At 39.8% G+C, this 20,902-nt stretch overlaps 1 protein-coding gene across 2 annotated transcripts in view; it reads left to right on the top strand.

Moving 5' to 3' along the window:
* LOC122549297 (cAMP-regulated phosphoprotein 21-like) overlaps positions 1–20,902 on the top strand; it is a 361,656-nt gene that overhangs the window by 24,052 nt on the left and 316,702 nt on the right. The window contains exon 2 of one of the 2 annotated variants that reach the window (XM_043688843.1): positions 12,762–12,883. The exons of the other annotated variant lie outside the window; for it this stretch is intronic. The gene's annotated coding sequence lies outside the window, so the exon portion shown is untranslated. The remainder of the gene's footprint in view (positions 1–12,761; positions 12,884–20,902) is intronic. 2 annotated transcript variants of the gene reach the window in all.

The raw sequence follows: 20,902 nt of genomic DNA, 5'->3' as shown, positions 1-20,902 counted from the left end.
GTTGCTATTCCATGGATTAAAGCACAGTTACTACTGGCACAGCCAAATTTAAATTTCAATAATTTAAATAAAGTTTCAATAATTTACAGTCAATAAACAGTTTATTCACTGCATTATGGATTCTATACAGCTGAAGACTTTTCCACTTCCCAATACTGGTCAATTTAATGCTTGTTTAGCCTTGAAGAACAATTCCTTAATTTAATCACAGCATTAAAAACATTATTGTCCTTTCATATGGTATTTCATTATGACATGTAAATTGGCAACACTGTTGAAATCTAACTTGTCAAAAGGGTCCTAACTTCAACACAGGACTTGCTCATGGTTCATGACATCTGTGGGCTGATGGGGCTGAGTCTGAGCCTAGCCAGGCTCAATGAACATTGTGTTCGGTCTGAATTGCCCACTTCTGCAACGAAGTCGGCGGTGTTGGGACTGCTAAATGCTGGTTCGAGATTAGAGTGATGCTGGAAAAGCACAACAGTTCAGGCAGCATCCGAGGAGCAGGAAAATCGACGTTTCGGGCAAAAGTCCTTCATCACTCTAATCTAGAATCTGGTTTCCACCATCTGCAGTTCTTGTTTTTACCCACTGCTAAATGCTAGTTCAAGACCCCTGGACTTTTACATTGTGCACTTCAAAGTAGTAGAGTATTGAAATGGAGATTGAAATCCCCAGATACATGCCCTGCTTTCCCTGTCCAGTGTGGGTTTACCTGGTAATGGGACAGGAACGTTTGGCCTTTTTTCTCAGCAATAAGTTGAAGATCAGAAATTGACTGCCCGATAATGTTTCTGCACTAATCCATCTGTATAAAAGAAAGCCTTACAAATTTTGTTAAGGCGTTTGATGGTTATGAAAGGCTCAATATAAATGGATGTCTCAATTCTTTTCATATTATCTCAATCAGGAGAGCACTGGCAGAAGAAAGGCTCATGGGAACTATAGACCAGTAAACTTAACATCTGTGGTCGGTGAGTTACTTGAAAAGATTCTGAGATAAGATATACATGCATTTGGAAAGACAGGGTTTGATTAAAAATTCAGGTAAAAACAATGACTGCAGATGCTGGAAACCAGATTCTGGATTAGTGGTGCTGGAAGAGCACAGCAGTTCAGGCAGCATCCGAGGAGCAGTAAAATCGACAGTATGGCTTTGTGTGTGGGAGATCATACCTCACAAATTTATTACATTTCTTTGATGAAGTGACCAGGAAGGTTGGTGAGAAAATGGCTGTAGACATGGTCTTTCTGGATTTCAGTAAGGCCTTTGATAAGGTTCCATGTGGTAGGCTGCTCTGGAAGATTAGATCGCACGGAATCCAAGGAGAGCTGGCAAATTGGATGCACAACTGACTTGATGGTAGGAAGCAGAGGGTAATAGTGGAAGGATGCTTGTCAGACTGGCGGCCTGTGACTGTTGGAATGGCTCAGGGGTCAGGGATGGGCTCATTGCTGTTTGTTATCTATATCAATGATTTGGATGAGAATGTCCAAGGCATGATTAGTAAATTTGCAAATGACACTAAAATAGGTGACATTATGGACAGTGAGGAAGGTTCTCAGAAATTGCAACAGGATCTTGATCAGCTGGGGAAGTGGGCCAGGAAATAGAAAATGGAGTTTAATATAGATAAGTGTGAGTCTTGCATTTTGGAAAGTCAATCAAGGTAGGAGTTTCATTGTGAATGGTAGGGGCTTAAGAAATGTAGAGGAACAGAGGGAATTTATGTGCACCGTTCTCTGAAAATGGAGTCACAGGTAGACAGGGCAGTGAAGAAAGCTTTTGGCACATTGGCCGTCATCAGTCATGGCATTGAGTATAGAAGTTGGGAAGTTACATTGCAGTTGTACAGGACATTGATGAGGCTGCACTTGGAGTATTGTGTTCAGTTTGGTCACCTTGCTATAGGAAGGATGTTATTAAACTGGAAAGAGTGCAGAAGAAATTTACAAAGATGTTTCCAGGAATCAACAGTCTGAGTCACATGGAGCGGTTGAACAATTAGGACATTTTTCTTTAGAGCTTAGGATACAGGGGAGGGATAGAAGTGTATAAGACCATGAGAGGCATAGATAGGGTGAATGCACTCAATCTTTTTCCCAGAGCTGGGGAATTGCAGACTAGGGGGCATCAGTTTAAGATTGCGGGGGAAAGAATAAAAGGGAACCTGAGAGGCAACACTTTTACAAAGAGGGTGGTACGCATATGGAATGAACTGCTAGCTGAAGTGGTTGAGGTGGGTACATTAACAACATTTAAAAGGCATTTGGACAAATACATGGATAGGATAGGTTTAGAATGATAAGAGCCAAATGCAGGGGATTGGGGTTAGCGTGGATGGACATTTTGGTCGGCATGGACCGATTTGGATCAAAGGGCCTGTCTCCTTGCTGTAGGACTCAATGACTCTGTGATTGCCAAAATTATGAAGATTTTATACATATAAATTAGACACAACTGACTTGGCCAACATTCATTTTCTATCACTAATCAGCCTGGAGAAGCGAGTAAGCTGTTTTCTTGAATCACTGCAGTCCATTGCACTTAAGGAGATCCACAGTGCTGTGAGGAAAGGTATTCCAGGATTTGATCCAGTGGCAGTGAGGGCATGATGCACTATTTCCAGGCAGGATGGTGTATGGCTTGAGGAGGGGCTTTGCATGTGGTGTTTTCACGCATCTGCTGATCTGGTCATTCTTGCTGGTAAAGTGGGTTTGGAAAGTGTTGTCTCAGGAACCTTGGTGACTTACTGCAGTGCTTCTTCCAGATGGTGTACACTGTTGCCACTATGTGCTGGCATTAATGGGTATCAGTGTTCAAGGTAGTGGAGGGTGTCATTGAAGCTTCGTCCTGGATGGTGTCAGGAAAAAGCAGCTCACATGGCACTCCATCCAGCACCTTTGACATTCATTTCCTTCATTACCAACACAAGTGACTGCAGTACGTGCCATCTATAAAATACACTTACAGCAATCCTTTAACAGCATATTCCAAACCTGCAACGTCTATTGTCGAAAGGAACATAGAGAATAGATGCTCAGTAGCACCACCAAGCTTTGCTTTTGGGGTCATGCTCTCATGATAATGATGGAGCTTCACAATGTGAGTGGTGGTTCCTGGCTTGCAGCATCTGAAGTGACGTGCAGCTAGACTTTAAATATGGCACCAGTGGTGTGAACAGCAGGAGTTCCTGGCAATGGCCTCACTGACCGAATGCTTGCACAAGAAGAGTATTGAAGAAATGGGTTGTATAATTAATGTGATGAAGAGAAACAGATTGTGTGAAAAAAGCCTCTGTGAAACTTGGCAGAATCTCACTCAAGAGAATACTTTAACTTAAAATGGGATAGTTCAATCCATTGCTCAGATAATTTGAGTTGGAATAGGGTCTGGGATGCGAAGTATTTTATTTACACATAAAAGGATAATGGAACCTTTAAAAACATAAGAAATAAGAACTGGAATAGTTGGTCCTTGGTGCCAAGATCATTTAATAAGGTCATGGCTGATCTTTTATCCCAACTGCACTTTCCCATACTCACTGCATAAACATAGAAACCAATTGATTTTTGAATACTTCTTTGGGGTTGGAAAATCCAATGATTCATGATGCTTTGGGTCATTATGGGGCTCTGGTAGTTACAGTTTGATGATCCTAAAACATCCATTAACACTTGTTCTCGTCTTTTTGTACTTTAACCAATCCTCAATCTAAATTAATATATTACCTCTAATCCCATAGATTTTGTATAACCACATCTTGTGTTGCACCTTATCCAAATGCATTTTGGAAATCCAAACATACTACATTCACTGGTTCTCTCTTGTCTCTTCCAACAGTCACATCTACAAAAACCTCTTAACATCTAGAACTTGAAGCTGAGAAGGAAGAAAATACATCAAATGCAATATTTGTTTGAAATAGAGAAAGGCAGCAAAGATTGTGACAATGGCAAGAAATATTTGGTTAGTGTGTGACACAAATTGTTGGTTAGATGAGCACTACTCTCTGATTCAATGATACTTGGTAGGGCAGGATTTTACTAACACTGTGGCAATGTGATCGGAGACTTTGCACAAGGAGGGACATTGAAGACTGAGAAAATGGCATGAAATTCAAGCAAACTTACAAGATGTGGGTGGCAATACAAATTATTGATGAACATATTAATTAAAGTTATTAAGCTATCAATTTTCTGGACTTTTGTGAGAAGATTACAAGATTGTGTCATTCCTCCAATATCTCCACCTCCACTTTGTTTCACAAACTGTGATGCAAATTTTCCAGATCAGCCAACCTATCAATTTTAAGCATAGCTAGCTTTCCAGTACAATGAATCTATCAATATTGGCCCCATCCCATAAACTATACCATCTCCCCTTCTACCAAGATTTTATCAACATCATCTTTGCAAACAATACATTGTACTGACTAACAAATGCCACTAAGGGAATAAATCACTTTTCTTGTCCCCATCTAGCCACTTGCTATTGAAGATTCCCCTTTCCTTTCTGTTCATTGCTATTCTAATCTCATTCATTATTTAAAGGTCTTATTTTCCCTTTCACTTCCCCTGTCAACCTATTGTACTTGGTCTGGATCTCACCAGAAGAACTCAAATGATTTGCAAATGAACCCTGCTTTCATATTCTTTAATTCCCTTATCATTCATTTATCTAAATGGACCTGAAGCACCTCCTCTTTAAATTTTACCCATTCTTCCATTATAACTTTTCTAGTCAGTCTTTGGTTCTGTTTTACACTCGACAGATTCCATTCACTCCATCGTAGTTAGCCCTTTTCCAATTTACAAGTTTATGGCCCTTCTCTATTACTAGTCTAAATCTTGTGATGCATTGATACTTGGTTTGCTTGATACTTGGTTCACCTTATTCTCCAACAATGGATTGAGGAATGCATCTTTTCTATTTGGGTGATAAACTGGTCAAGGAAGTTCACCTGAACATCTTTAGAAATTCATCTTTCACCTTTTCCTTTACTCCTATATTATTCCAATTAATAGTCAAATCATAAAATTTCTCTTAATATTACAAGTCCATAATCTTTGTGACATATTGTCCATTTTCTTGCAGCCTAACCTCTCCAACTCTGTCTCTTTCTCTCTCTCACTATTTGGACACTCGGTGAATACCATCAATAGATTGATCAGATCTTTTTTGCTCCTCAGCTCTAACTAATTGGATCCTGGTTTGGTTCCTTCAAGGACATATCATGCCAATGTCACATAATTTTCCCTGTAGTACTGTCAACCCATCCCCCCTTCTCCCCTTCCCCATCTTTTCACAGCAATTTATATTCTTGTGTATTAAGTACCCAGTTTTCATTTTTAAACCATGTTTCTGTTTTTATTGTGACTTCATATTCTCACAACTGCTTGTAGCTCAACAACACTATTCCCCATACTTTTAGAGTCATACAGCACAAAAACAGATCCTACAAACCAACTCAATAACACTGACCAAGTTTCCGAAACTAAGCTAGTCCCATTTGCCTGCATTTGACACATACCCTTCTAATTTTTACCTATTCATATACCTGTCCAAATGTCTTTTAAATGTTGTAACTGTACCTGCAATACCACGCCCTCTGGCAGTTCATTCCATATATGAACCACCCTCTGTGTGAAAACGTTTCCTCACACGTCCTTTATAAATCTTTCTCTTCTTACGTTAAAATTATGTTCTCTACCTTTGAACTCCCCAGCCCTAGAGAAAATACCTTTGCTCATTCTAAACTTGTCTTTATATCCCTTCTAATTCTCCTTGGAATGTTCCTAACTAATATGGTATTATTTTATTTTCCAGTACTATCTAATTTTCATTATGAACATTTTCCCACTTTTCCTCTTCTGTTTGCTGCTGCCTACCCCAGTATCAGAATCATAGAGTCCCTACAGTGTGGAAACAGGCCCTTCACCCCAACAAGTCCACACTGACCCTCCGAACAGTAACCCACTCAGACCCATTCGCCCTACCCTATATTTATCCCTGACTAATGCACCTAACCTACACATCCCTGAACACTATATGGGCAATTTAGCATGGCCAATTCACCTAACCTGCACAGCTTTGGACTGTGGGAGGAAACCAAAGCACGCAGAGGAAACCCACACAGACATGGGGAGAACGTGCAAACTCCACACAGACAGCCGCCCGAGGCTGGAATCGAAGCTGGGTCCCTGGCACTGTGAGGTAGCAGTGCTAACCACTGAGTCGCCCCGTTATTTCAAGTTTTCCCCAACCATAGTAGGGCATATCCCAGTGCTGTTGACGTCAGTGCTGTTGAGGTGCAGACTATCCCCATGGAATAGGCTCCCCCCAGTTCACCATGCCCAATTTCCCAAAGTTTGGAAGTCTTTGCTCTGCACAATGCTTCAATCATCCTTGTTTACCTACGTTTACTTACACTCGCGCATAACATTTGGAAGAATTCAAAGTTTCTAATCTTGAAAGTTTCTACTTTTTGAATACCTCCCTCGCTCTTGAAAATCTGGTCATAGGTGTTTGATATATGATCTCTTTCTCTTTTTTGAGTACTGACATGCACTAGGTTATTCCATTCCCTCTGCGGAATATGCTACATGTTCTCTGTGGTAGAGTCATACAATACAGAAATGGCCCTTTACCTCATCAAGTCTGTGCTGATTTATCTAGATTAATCCCTCTTTCCAACACTTGGCTCATGCCTTGATGATTTGACATTTCAACTGCTCATCTACATATTTTCAATAGTTGTGATGTTTCCAACCTCAGCTACCCTCCAGGCAGTGCATTCCAGACTCCCACCACCCTCTGGGTGAACAAAGTATTCCTCAAATCTCTTCTAAACTTCTTCCTTTTATTTTAAAATTATGTCCTCTTGTTATTGGTCCTTCACTTAAAGGGAACAGCTGTTTTCTATCCGCCCTATCCATGTTGCTTATACACCTCTATCGGGTGTCTCTTCTCTGCTCTAAAGCGAAACAACATCTCTTCATAGCTAAACATCTCCTATCCAGGCAACATCCTGGTTAAATTCCTTTACACTCCTTCCAGTCCATCCTTCCTGTTGTGTGGTAGCTGGGCATGCACACAGTACTCTAAGTGTGACCAAATCAAAGTTTTGTACAGCTCTAATATTACCTCCATTCCCTTATAATCTATACCATGACTAATAAAAGCAAGTGTCCCATATGCCTTCTTAACTATCCTATGGGTATGTCCTGTAAGCTCAAGCACCCCAAAATCTCTCAGTTCCTCTGGGCTTTCTAGTGTCCTGCCATTGGTGGAGTACTCCCTTGTCTTGTTACTTCTTACAAAGTGTATCGCCTCACACTTTTCAAGGTTAAATTCCATTCATCACTGGTTTGCCCACATGACCAACCTGTCTTTATCTTCCTGTGAAATAAGAACTTCTTTCTCACTGTTAACCAATGGGCCAATCTTTGTGTCATCCACAGATTTACTTATAATTACCCCACATTTTCTTCTTTGTTGTTTCGATATGTGATGAACAATAAGAGATCCAGCCCTAATCCCTGTGGTACGCAAATGGACACTAGCCTCCAGTCGCACTAACAGCCTTCCACCACCTATTACTCAGCCAAACTTGATCCAACTTGCCAGGTTACCCCAGATCCTATGTGCATTTACCATCTTTATCGGTCTCGCATGTGGGACCTTGTCAAATGCCTTGCTCAAATCCATATAAACAATATTATCTGTACTGCACTCACCTGCACACCTGATCATCTCTCCCGCAAAAAACAAATCTATCAAATATGTTAGGCATGACCTCTATGCTGACTATTCCTGATTAAACCTTGTCTGATGGAGATTAATTCTTTCCTTCAGAATATTCTCCAGTTGTTTCGCTATCACTTATTTGAGACTCTCTGGTCTGCAATTCTCTGCTTTATCCCTACCACCCTTTTTGGAAACATACTAGCAGTCCTCTAATAACTCCCCTATGGCCAGAGAGTAACTAAGAACTTAGATCAGAGTGTCTATAATTTTCTTCTTCAACTTCCACAGCAGCCTGGGATACAACACATCTGGACCTGAGAATTTGTCCACTCTTAAAGTCTGTCCTTCACTTTGGCAGCAGGGAGGCAATACTCCACGTAAGACTCATGATGATGGTGACAGAAGTGCCTGTCTTCCCCCACCATCCCGACCTATGAAAATTCCTAAAATCATTGCATTTCTCCTCTTTACTTTTCTCTCTTGTGCAGTCAGTTGCCTGTGCATACCACTTTCTGGATTATGGCCAGCAGTGTCGAATGATGAGGACTGGTTTGAGAGTGGTGCACACCTTAAAAAGACTCCTGTTCAGTCTCTCTCTTCCAACTCTTCATGATAGCCACCAATCTACTATCCTGAACTCTTAGTGTTGGTGAGCTCTTGTTGTTTTGACCAGGAATCTCTTATCTTTCTTGCTGTTGTGCAGTAACTTGAGCTACAACTTAAGCTTGGAAATTCTGAGTTTAAGATCAAACAGCAGGAGACAATTCCTACATATGTCATCCCCCAAGACCCATGTAGTGTCCTGAATGTTTCACATAGCACACAATTAGCAAGCAATAAGTCTCAATTGCCTTGTCATAGCCCAAGAAATCTCCTGTCCTGCCTTAATATCTAGACCTGCTCTCTGCTGGTACTCTTACTATAATATTGTCTCACCAACAGGACTTTTGTTTTACCTTGCTCTCCCTGATAATGATTTTCACTCTGTGCTGCACCAGCTCCTGAACTGTTATAGCCACATGGTCCCTACCTCTGAACTGTCTGAAGAACTTATCACTGACCTCCGATTCTGTGATATAATTTGTTGATTTATTTTCTGTTGGTCTGTTCTCACAGTGCTCTGTTTGATGCCAGCTGATTGCACACTTTTATCTGTGGAACCTAAGACCCCATAGGAACCAGTAACTTTGTGAAAAAGAAATTTGCTCTTCAAATTAATATCCACAAGAATGATGCAACAAGCTTTCACAGTTTAAGATTTTCATTGTAACAAAAGATTCAAAACCTTGGTGACTAAACATTAACTTTGAAGGCAACTTTTACTTTAAATCACAAAAATAGAAAATTCCCCTTTTCCTTTAAGAACAATCAAATGCACATTTCATAGGTAAGCTTCAAATGGTGTTTTATAAAGGTATTTAAATATCCTAGAAGCATTCCAAAGTGATTTTTGTATCCCAATTATTTAGTTCTATTCTTTTCCTTTCAAAGCATGGAAACTTGTGTTCTACATAGTAATGGTTCTGAGGTATTAATGTTGGAGACTTCATTAAGCTCCATCCAATCTGATGATATCCTTCAAGCTTAGATATGGATATGTCCGAACATCTCTAGACCTTGTATAGTACAAAGTTATATCCGCAAGTCATTTCTTAGCAACAAAGTCTTTATGAACTAATGTAACTTGTACCCAATTGCTATCACGCACCAACTTGCACCTTACTTAGACAAGAGCCACTTCTTGATACTCACGAATGGATTTTTTTTAGATTAGATTACTTACAGTGTGGAAACAGGCCCTTCGGCCCAACAAGTCCACACCGACCCGCCGAAGCGTATACCACCCAGACCCATACTCTTACATTTACCCCTTCACCTAACACTATGGGCAATTTAGCATGGTCAATTCACCTAACCTGCACATTTTTGGATTGTGGGAGGAAACTGGAGCACCCGGGGGAAACCCACGCAGACACGGGGAGAATGTGAAAACTCCACACAGAGAGCCGCCCGAGGCGGGAACTGAACCCGGGTCCCCGGCGCTGCGAGGCAGCAGCGCCAACCACCGCGCCACCGCGGTGGGCCTCCTAAAAACTCATAACAATGAAATCCCAAACTGAACAAATCTCACCTTAACTTGAAGACGCTCTACCAAAATATAGCAATCATAAAAACTCATAATTGTAAAAGTTTCCAGCAATGTTTTCTTGTACTAGTGTGAACCAAATCAGCCCTTAGGTCTCATCAAAGAATGTTGATTGGTGGTAAGCTCATTCTCCCCACAAATAACACACATTTAATCTAACAAGGGCTTTAGCACAAATTCAGTGAATCTTTCTGTCTCATTTTAGCTCCTCAAAATTTCAGATTCATCAATCTTAGCGCAAGATCCCATCCCCTACCCATGTTTAGTGAAACACAGCAGTCATCTTTTCCCTGGTTTTTAGCAGACTGACCTTCATTGGCAGTTTCAGGGATCACTTAGACCTTTCCTTTCTCAAAGCCCATCGCCTTGGCAACATGAATCACCTTGCATCTTTGGGTGATGTGGTAGAACTGCTGTTTAATTATCCTGAGGCCCCGCTTCTCTTTTATTTTGGAAGTTAATGAAAGGTGTAGATCATAACTACTTACAACCTGAATTTCCCAGCACTTTTCTGGGGCTTTAAAGATTCATTTTTGCACACAGCCTATTGGCATTATAAACCACAGAACATAGAAGAGTATAGCATAGTACAGGCCCTTTGGCCCTCAATGTTGTGCTGAACTGTAAATAACTTCTTCCCCATAAAAAAAATTGGGTCTCCTAAAATCTCATAACAATGAAATCCCAAACTGAACAAATCTCACCTTAACTTGAAGACGCTCTACCAAAATATAGCAATCATAAAAACTCATAATTGTAAAAGTTTCCAGCAATGTTTTTCCTGAAACTTGGTCTCTCTGACCTGCTAACTCACTGCCACTATTTTTTATATGTTAGTCCATCTAATAGTAGGTACATCTTCAGAATCTTACAAAAGTTGTTTTGTGGTTTTTATGGTGCAATCAGTGGTGTTGTTAACTTAAAAGAGTTCTTTCGAAGAACTGGTAGTTCTCTAAGGGAAGATTCAAATAGGGATCTGTGTGATATGGGCAATGCCAGGATCTGTGATGGAATCAAATAAAATGTCCTCCTTGACATCAGAAACATCTCACAGTAAGGTGAGGTACAGATTAGCCAGTGGCCAGTTACCGATTGAGAGGGATTATTTAGCGATAAGCACTTTGCTTAAGGCACAACTCATCTCACAAACATTCTGCTTCCTTTTTTCCAAAATGCTGAACAAGTTCGATGCCAAGATGACTCAGTATTGACATTAGAGCAGGTACCAGTATGATTCAACTCACCACTTGTGCCAAATGAACCTCCATGTTAGGTGTCTTGAACCAACATGTCATAGCATAATCCATGGGCACCAACCTCACATATGGCACATCACCAAGCATTGGCATCGAATACATGTCTAAGCATCTTTTTGGCTCTTCATTTATAGTATGTCCCTGCACTGCAGGGGCTGCACTGGCAGCTATGATTGTAATGCTGCAGCAAAGACACTATGTGCCCAGAGACATGCACCCAGTTCATGCTAGAAGCGGGCTCTTTGCTCACTGTCATAGGCTCAGAGTCAGTGAGCACTATCTGAATGCTCACAGAATCCCTGCCTTGCATTTTTACATTTAGCTCCCTCAGCTGGAGATAGGAGACTCGTGTCATTTTTATCTTGCCTGACAGTTTAGCTTAGGCAAAAATGATGGAAGCTTGCTATGGATGTCTGCAGTCATCAGTTAATTCAAAGTGGATAGTCTTTAGTCACATGATCCCAGCAAGGGCAACCAAGGGCAGCCTCTGATACCTGTCCACGAGCTTGGAAATGGTCAGTTAGATACTCCGGGTGTTTAGAGTCAGGATGGACTCCATAGCTGAATATTGGGCAACTCACCACTGGTCTGGAGTCCTTCTGTTCTATTGTGGGCTGTCTTCCTCCTGCAATAAGAGACAGGCATGTATCAAGGGAGATGAAAGTGGGTGTCATGAGTGTTACTTTGGTGCAGGAAGTGAGGTGATCCTGCCCACATAGAACAGTGTCCATTTCACCACTTGCCAGGGGCAGATATCGGGAACCATGCAAGGTAGCTCTGGACTGACAGTGTTTGCCCGGTGCACAGAAACCACTTAAAGGTGGAGCAGGTTCAAGGAATGGCAGTCAATTCCACGATATCTGATAAATGGTGCATTGTTCTAGAAATAATGGGCCAGATTCAGACATAAGGGACAGCACAGGGGTGAGGTAGATAGTAAATAAGGTGAGCTTGGTAAGATCCAGTGGTAAGCCCTACTGGGTCTCACAACAGAACTCCCTTCAACACTGCTTGCATTCAGCAACAAGAATGTTACAGTCAGCCTAAGGTTACTGGTAGTATACTGTGTTGATATGGAGTAGTGATTGGATAAGGTAAAAATGTAGTTATATACAGTGGAAGATAATGGTTGGGATCTGACTGCTTATTATTCATGCTGTTGGGTTTGTAATCAATCAGTATATGTTGACATTCTTGCTGCTAATTAGTTGACAGTGTAAAATAAATGATAATGTGTTTCTTCAGTAACGGTAACCAGGTAACAACTGTTTTTTTCAGAGTATATTTTCCATAGTGTGTTGTAAAATTGTTGTTATCAATGTTGCAATTGTGTATATTTTAATTATGCTTCCAATGCATGAGAATGCTCAACAAAAATGTACGTTGTTGAACTTAAAGTATTTTTTAGATGTTCTTAAGGTTCTTCAAAAACATGAAGTGAATTGTCAGAAGAACTATTTGAAAGCCCTGAATATGTTTTTGTATTTAATGTGGGTCTCTCGGTTACAAAATGTACATTTGTAATATTGTGAATTTTTATGATTTATTGTTTTGCTTTAACATAGTAATGCGCCTAGTTCTATCACATGATCCCATATACCTACAGGTCTTACATCATAACATTCGTAATATCCTTTTCTCCAACATCTTATGGGACAAGTTTCACCTTTAAAGGATACGGGAAGACATCCACATCAAGCAAAAGGAACTCTGGACTACTCTGCAATGGTAAGAAAAACAAAGGAAATTCAGTATGTCTTATGTTCCAGACAACTCTTATTTGCCCTTTGAATTTGCTTTGACTGTTGTGACCCATGCACATTTATAAGCAATTTATTTTACATACAGTCATAAGATTCAACCAGCAGGGAGTTTTAAAAAAAAACTCCTCAAAAATAAACTGCAACTTACTACACGGTGTGTAAAAAGAATACTTTAATATTATGAATGAGCTCTTTTAATTTTGTATCATGCTCAGCATTTAAATAACTCAGTTGCAAGGATCTTTTACTGGCTCCCTACTGACATTTCAGCAACGTAGTGATTTTGTTTGGAGGAATTGTCATCTTTTTATTCTTCCACATGTTGTTTCTGATTTTGTTCTAAGCCTTGCACATCTTATAGTCAGGCAGTATAATCAATACACTATTTTAGGCATGTCACTTTAACTTAATTATTGGTTATGTGCCATTAGAGAGGTTTCTGCTGATGGGATGCTTTAGTTTCCTCCTCCCTAGAGAGAATAGTCAGACGTCTTTTCAGAAAATCTCTCTGACATGCTACAGTATTGCCACCATGAATGATATGATATTTGTGTTGATAGATGGGATTCCAAGATGTCAAACCATGTGTGAAGCAACATTTGAATTTATGATGTGGTTAAAGTAAAGGAAAACCATCTTTCTAGATCTTTGAAACAAGATATGAAGACAAATTATTTAAATGAACTTGTTTTTAGCAGCATCAAGTTATTGAATAATCTGGAAAATGTAGAGAACTACGAGCCAATGAATTAGGAACCAGAGCAACATCAACCCTCCAAAAGTGAGTTGAACTACAGGGCCGGGGCACCATGTGATAAAAAGAAGGAAAGTCACTGGAAGGATCAGTGGAATATTAAGAGATAACAGAGAAGATTGGGTACTGGGGTAAACTGGGCAGTGACAGTAATCCAGAAACAAAATGATAGCGGATCAATAACGTGTCTGGAGTGGAACTGTGCCACCCTGCAGAGAGTTTAGAAAATATTAATAGGCATTGTTAATGGAAGAAAACCAAAGGCCACATACCTTAGAGACCAATACCAAGCCAGGAGAAAGTTTAGGCCAGATCAGGCGAAGATCTGTATTTTTAAGATATTTTTTGATAAACATTTGAGGTGTTGAAGGGTTGCGCTCCAGGATTATCTGCACCCCTTCATCAAACCTGACACCCACTTGACAAAGTTAAATCACCCAAGTGTATTCTGGCCACAAAAAAACACAGATCCAACCTGGCCAATTACCACGCTACAACTCTACTCTTCATCATCTGCAAAATGAAGGAAGTTGTGTGTTATCAGCCCAACAGAGTAACACTTAACCACACACAGATCAGTTTGAGTTACAGTAGCAGCATTTTTCTCCAGGTGTTATTCCAAATTTGGCACAAACATAGGAAGAAAAAGTTGAAATTTAGAGTTGTGCTGAGAGTTACTGACCTTACCATCAAATTAATATATAACTCAAGGTAGAATAGAGGAACCCAAGAAAACTAACATCAGTGAGGGGTCCTGGGGAAACTACCTCCTGATTACAGTCCATAGTGCAAACAAAGTAAGGAAATGGTTGCGGTTATTGAATGTCAATCATCTCTGTCCCAGGACGTAATCTTGAGGATCTTCTGCTTTGAATGTATTTAACTCACGTATCTTACACTGCTTCACCAATGGCCTTCCCTGCATTATAAGTCAGGAGTGGGGATGCTTGCTGCTGATTGTGCAATATTTAGTTACTTGCACAATTTTTCAGATAATGCATAGACTAAAACCTGGCTAATTTTCACGCTTGGGCTGATAAGTGGCAAATAACAATCACACCCCAAAAGTGCTAGATAAGCTGAGGAGCAGGAAAATCAAGGTTTTGGACATCAGCCCTTCATCAGGAATGACATTTGAAGGGCTGATGCCCAAAACCTATATTCTCCTGCTCCTTGGATGCTGCCTGACCTGCTGTGCTTATACAGCACCACACTTTTTGATTCTGATCTCCAACGTATGCAGTCCTCACTTTCTCCAAGTTCCAGATAATGAATACCTCCAACAAGAAACAGTCTAATCATCTCTTCAATTCAATTATATCACTCTTAGCTAATGCCCCAACATCAAGATCCTGAGTTAAATAAAAACTATTGGTCAGAACTGATCTGGACATAAATTTTTGAATGTAAGAGCAGATCAGATGATAAGAATTTTTCAGTGATCATTCACCAACTGACTTCACAAAGTCTGTTCACTATTAAGTCAAGAGTGTGATTGAATACTCTGCATTTGGCTAAGCAAATAAAGTTCAAACAACACTCGAAGCTCAACATCATCCTGGATAAAATTGTAATTTTAATCAGCATCTAATCCACCATTTTAAATATTCAGCATCACCAGTGCATTAAAATTGTAGTGTGCACAATCTGCAAGAAACACTCTGACAAGTTACTGAACCTTGAAAGCACCTTCGCAACCTGGGACTTCTGAGACAAGGGAATTGTGTATGGCAAAAACAAGACCTTATAGTTCACCCTGACTTGGAACTATATCAGTGGTTCCTCTTCATTCATAGATAAATTTCCAGGACATCCATACCTGGTAGCATGGTGAGAGTACTGTACCACATGAACTGCAGCAATTGAAGAAGATGTCTCACCAACACCATCTGAAGGGCAATCGACGATAAGTGGTAAAGTTTAGCAGTTCCAATGATTCCCATGTTCTGAAAATGAATAAAAAGCTGTTGAACATAGTCAAATATTGTGCATGTTGTTATTATGTTTATATATGTATCGCACGTTGCTATTTTGCCATATATGTTTGCATATCAAAATCTAAAGAATCTTACTTCAGTTGTTTTTATTGGTGTTGACATCATAGAAATGGTAGAACTGCTTAAGAATAATGGCAATAACATGAATAAATCTGTGCTAATCAGGATCATGACAATGTATGTGAGCTAAAGAAGAAAAAATATCAAATGAATAATGGATTACCCAAAATAAATTATCAAGCAAAATATTGCTGAGGAAACATGGAACACTTTGAAATCTATGATGTTGACTATTCAGAATAAATATACACAGAAGAAAAATGGACATTAGTTAAATAAGCTGTCTCCAACCTGGATGAATTGTGCAATTAAAATGGGTCTGAGAAAATGAAATATGGACCAAACAAATCTGCAGGGAGATAAATGGAAGGGCTCTTTGTGGTACGTAAGAATTTATTTAAAAAAGGCACAAATTGGATATTGATGCCAATGGCAGCCTCAGTAATATGGAGTCAAAAATGTTAAACATTATCTTTTTCTAAATAAATTCTTTCACGAAGCAGAAAATAAATAATTAAAGTGGCAATTAGGATTCAAATGGCAGTGGAATTGAAGACAAAGCCAAAATAGTCAAAATATTAAAGAATGACTGTTTCCAAAGGTGTAGGAAATTTCAGTTTTCTATTCAGTTATAGGTTTGGAGTATTGCTAGGAAAGGCAGCATTTATTATCTATCTCTGGTTACCCTTGAGTATACACTGGTTAGCTACTTTTTGAACCATTGGAGTACATGCAGTGTATGTCCATACATTGTTGTCAAAGAGGTATGGATTATAGTTCTAATTTAAGCAAGATATACATAAGCTCAAAGGAGAGCTATGAAGCTGATTGTTTTTCTTTGTTCTTCCAAATTACAGCAGTAAAGCCATATTTATTGCTCATCCCTAGTTGCTACAAAATGATGCTGATAGGTCATCTTATGGAAGTTGACTGTAGTTCATATGCTGATTCTCATCTTACAGTGGCATGAGGACATTCTAGGACATTGAGCCACTCATGGTGATGAATCATTAATATTTGTCAAAGTCAGGGTGATGGGAAACTTAGAGGTGGTGGCTTTCCCAAGACATTGATTGTTTTGCCCTCCTTAGTGATAAAGATCATAGATGAGTAAGATGTAAGTTATGTTGGTGAGTTGCTGAACATTGAACTTCGCTTGGGCTAAAAAAAAAGCTGCTTCAGAATTTTCTTTTGGAATTGTTAATGGAAAAGATAAAGGTTATGAATACGTGTGGACTGCAATTAACTTGATAACTCCAAAAGTTATATTTCATGGTCAATTTTGCAGCTAAATTATACACATGGTTATTTGTAACAAAGACCATTTTTTCTGCTGAAGTAATTTGAATGTATTACGATTCAGTGACTTTGTTAATTTAGTGTACAAGTATTTCACATTTGTGTTGCTTTGGAAACCAGTAAAGCTACTGTCTATTATTTGGTTAAAGTATGTAAACATGTTGTGTAGTCAAATTGATCAAAGTGGATACAGTGATGATAATTTCTCACATCAAAATGGAACAGAGTCGTTTGGGTAATGATTTAATGCATACTTCTATGTCTCTACACAGTATCAAAATGGTATGTCTGTGTGCACTTTGTCACGTAAATGGCAAACTACACTTTGTCAATCTTTCAAACCAAAATAACAACAAAGTAGAATTCAGGAACCCATAGAAATTGAAAGTAAAACTGTTGGTTAGAAATCAATTAATTTGGTGGAGAAAGGCTATCAATGGGAAACATTATGTTTTGAGAAATGATGTTCTACACCTACTATGCCCTATTTCTGGCCCACTCAATGAGACTATGTTATGACCACTTCTACCCAATTCTTCCAACCTTCACCATATTGCTCCCAGAGCGCTCACACGACAGATAGCATTTGTTAATGTCTGTGTAATCTTACTGCTTGTTTGAATGAAACTAGACTTTAGAATGTTAATGGCACATAAAGTTGTGCTTTATGAGCATTTACTAAATAGCTTCGTATCTGTTTTCATGTTCTTTACCACACCAGGCAGACAATTGTGTTTTTTTTCAGGACCAAGACTAGGAAGGTTTCTAGTTTAAATAGGTTTCTGATAATGTATTTTAATGTATCGGCACAGTCCTTACAGGAGAGAATGTTGTGGTAGAGTTGTTTGAATGACTGCATATAATGTTTGTTTAAGGTTTGGAATCTTTGGTTGCTGAGGTTCAGTTGACTTCTGGGAACACTGGCCTTGCAGAACCATCGGCATTGATTTGATTTAGTTTGATTCACCTATTTTGCTGCATTGTAGCACAGCAGTTTTTGAACAAATGGTATTTGTGGCCTTGAAGAATAAAAGACTTGTGAACACATTATGGAAACTTGAAGAACTTGGAATGGAAATGGTCAATGATCTGATTTGAATGGAGTGAACAAACATTAATTAAAATCTGGAAGGAAGTGGTTGCTGGTCTTGGACCTCAGACAAGACCCCAACTGGTCTTGGTTAAGAAACCAAGGGCAGAATCTTCCCAGCCATTGAATGAAGTGACCAGTGATGAGAAAATTAGAAGAATCATCTGAAATTGACAATAAGGTGATTTCTGACATCAAGACCAAAAAATCCCGTTTTTCATCAAGTGTTGAAATGCATCTCAAAATTCTTGCTGGTGTTTGTGGATAAACATATCTGCATATATTAGCAAGCATTAACTTCCTTATTATTATGTTATCTCACCACATTAATATTCAGTTTCCTATTCTCCAATCCACTAGATAGAAACTAGATGACAACAATTGCTGAAATGAAAGTCAGGGCAGTAACTTGGCAATTCCTGCTCACCACTGCTCCTGCCAGCCTCCATCATGGACATCAATCAGCCACATCTTCGGGCTACACTCCATGAGCAGCGACCACTTACAGCATCCCCCCTTCCATCCCTGCCCCATCCCTGTCAAGTCCAAGATCTCCAGGTCCCCTTGAACAAAGCAAGGTGTCCATTTCCCTCTGTACAACATGTCTGCGGCAATTTCTAATGCGGGGCAGTTTCAGGCTGTCAGCACTAGGCTGGCTGCACTATTGAACTGTTAAGGTGATACCAGTGATCCTGGCAGGTTCTAGCAGCAGCCAGTAGTGCTTCCTGGGGTCAGTGGGAAGATCTGACAAGCAGGGTGCAATCGGGAGTGGTGCTTAGATAAAGAGGCAAGTTTAAGAAGAGTGCACAAGAGAAAAGCACCAGGCCTTCTGGAGAGAAATCCTCCATGAAACGTGAAACATAGTTAACTTCTGGTCGGATTCAGCCTCAAATGATTGTAATTGTGAAACTTGAGGGAAGAAAGCAAGTTGATTAGGAGATTAGAGATCTTTACAGTTTATTGTATCAAGCCAAATGACCAAGTTGGCTTTTTGTTAAAGGGGTTTTACTTCTAGGGCAGTTCTGCTTATAGCAATGAATGCATTTTTCTAAATATTATGAGTTTTATGAGTCAAGGCCCACAGTAAACCTTGCACATCAATGTAGCTAAACTAAACTCCACCAATTCAGGATATGGTCAAGAAGAAATGGGCTGGCTCAGAAATCAAGGATATTGTAAAAAAGAAGCTACCCATTTCTATGGAAATGCCATTCGCTACAATGGGCATTCATTTGTTTAAAGATTCCCCAGATGATGTAAAGCAACATCTATCTGAGTTAACAGGAAAGAGTTTCTCCCTGAAGACAATTTGGGAGAGAAGGTTGTTCCCCGCGGATAAAGGAATATGCCAACAGCAGCTTTTAACAGGAATAACACCCACCTGGAGGGAAGTTGAAAAGAAAAAAAAACTAAAATGGTGGACCGAGAGTAGCGTGGATCTGGCAGCTGCTCTGGAGATTCAGGCTTATTTCTAGATTTACTTCGAGACGTCTTGCAGTCAATACATTTCAGTAGCATAAGATTTTTATTTTGATTCATTTTTAGTTCTTTTATACTCAAAATTGACATTTAGGTAAGTACATGAAAAAAAAATGTTTAGAGGGATATGTGTCAAGCACAGGTAGGTGGGACTAGTCCAGTTTGGGATTATGGTCAGCATGGACTGGTTGGATCAATAAATATCAATAAAAATCAGTCTACGACCTCTAGTGTGGCATTATTTATTACTCATGTTAGGTTTGCTGGAATACTGTAGAAACTGAGATTTAATTGGATACATTGATCATGGTAAGTGTGGTATGATATAAATATTCAATGATGGCAGTAGAATGGTGTGTGCAGGAGGCCTGATGGCTAGATTGTTCAACTTGAGAAATAGGGCCCACAACAAACATTTGGCCACCTTATTTACAGTAGGTTTTATGTCTTTCAGACTTCCCTGGAATAATGCAGAATATTCAACCCCCCAAACCCCAAATTTTCCCTTGTTGACCTCAATAGACAATAGCCAATAGGTGCAGGAGTAGGCCATTCTGCCCTTCGAGCCTGCACCACCATTCAATATGATCATGGCTGATGTTCTTTAATCAGTATCCTGTTCCTGCCTTATCTCCATAACCTTTGATTCCATTATCCTTGAGAGCTCTATCCAACTCTTTCTTAAATGAATCCAGAGACTGGGCCTCCACTGCCCTCTGGGGCAGAGCATTCCACACAGCCACCACTCTCTGGGTGAAGAGGTTTCTCCTCATCTCTGTCCTAAGTGGTCTACCCCGTATTTCTAAGCTGTGTCCTCTGGTTCGGCACTCACCCATCAGCGGAAACATGTTTCCTGCCTCCAGAGAGTCCAATCCTTTACTAATCTTATATGTCTCAATCAGATCCTCTCTCAGTCTTCTAAACTCAAGGGTATACAAGCCCAGTTGCTCCAGTCTTTCAGCGTAAGGTAGTCCCGCCATTCCAGGAATTGACCTCGTGAACCTACGCTGCACTCCCTCAATAGCCAGAATGTCTTTCCTCAAATTTGGAGACCAGAACTGCACACAGTACTCCAGGTGTGGTCTCACCAGGGCCCTGTACAGCTACATTTATCCACATTAAACTGCATCTGCCATGCATCTGACCACTCACCTAACCTGCCCAGGTTACCCTGTAATCTCCTGACATCCTCCTCACATTTCACCCTGCCACACAGCTTAGTATCATCAGCAAATTTGCTAATGTTATTGCTGATACCATCTTCTATATCATTAACATATATTGTAAAAAGCTGCAGTCCCAGCA

This window comes from Chiloscyllium plagiosum, chromosome 4, assembly GCF_004010195.1.
Source record: "Chiloscyllium plagiosum isolate BGI_BamShark_2017 chromosome 4, ASM401019v2, whole genome shotgun sequence".
Classification (NCBI taxonomy): domain Eukaryota; kingdom Metazoa; phylum Chordata; class Chondrichthyes; order Orectolobiformes; family Hemiscylliidae; genus Chiloscyllium; species Chiloscyllium plagiosum.
This window is presented reverse-complemented; position numbering and strand designations above follow the sequence as displayed.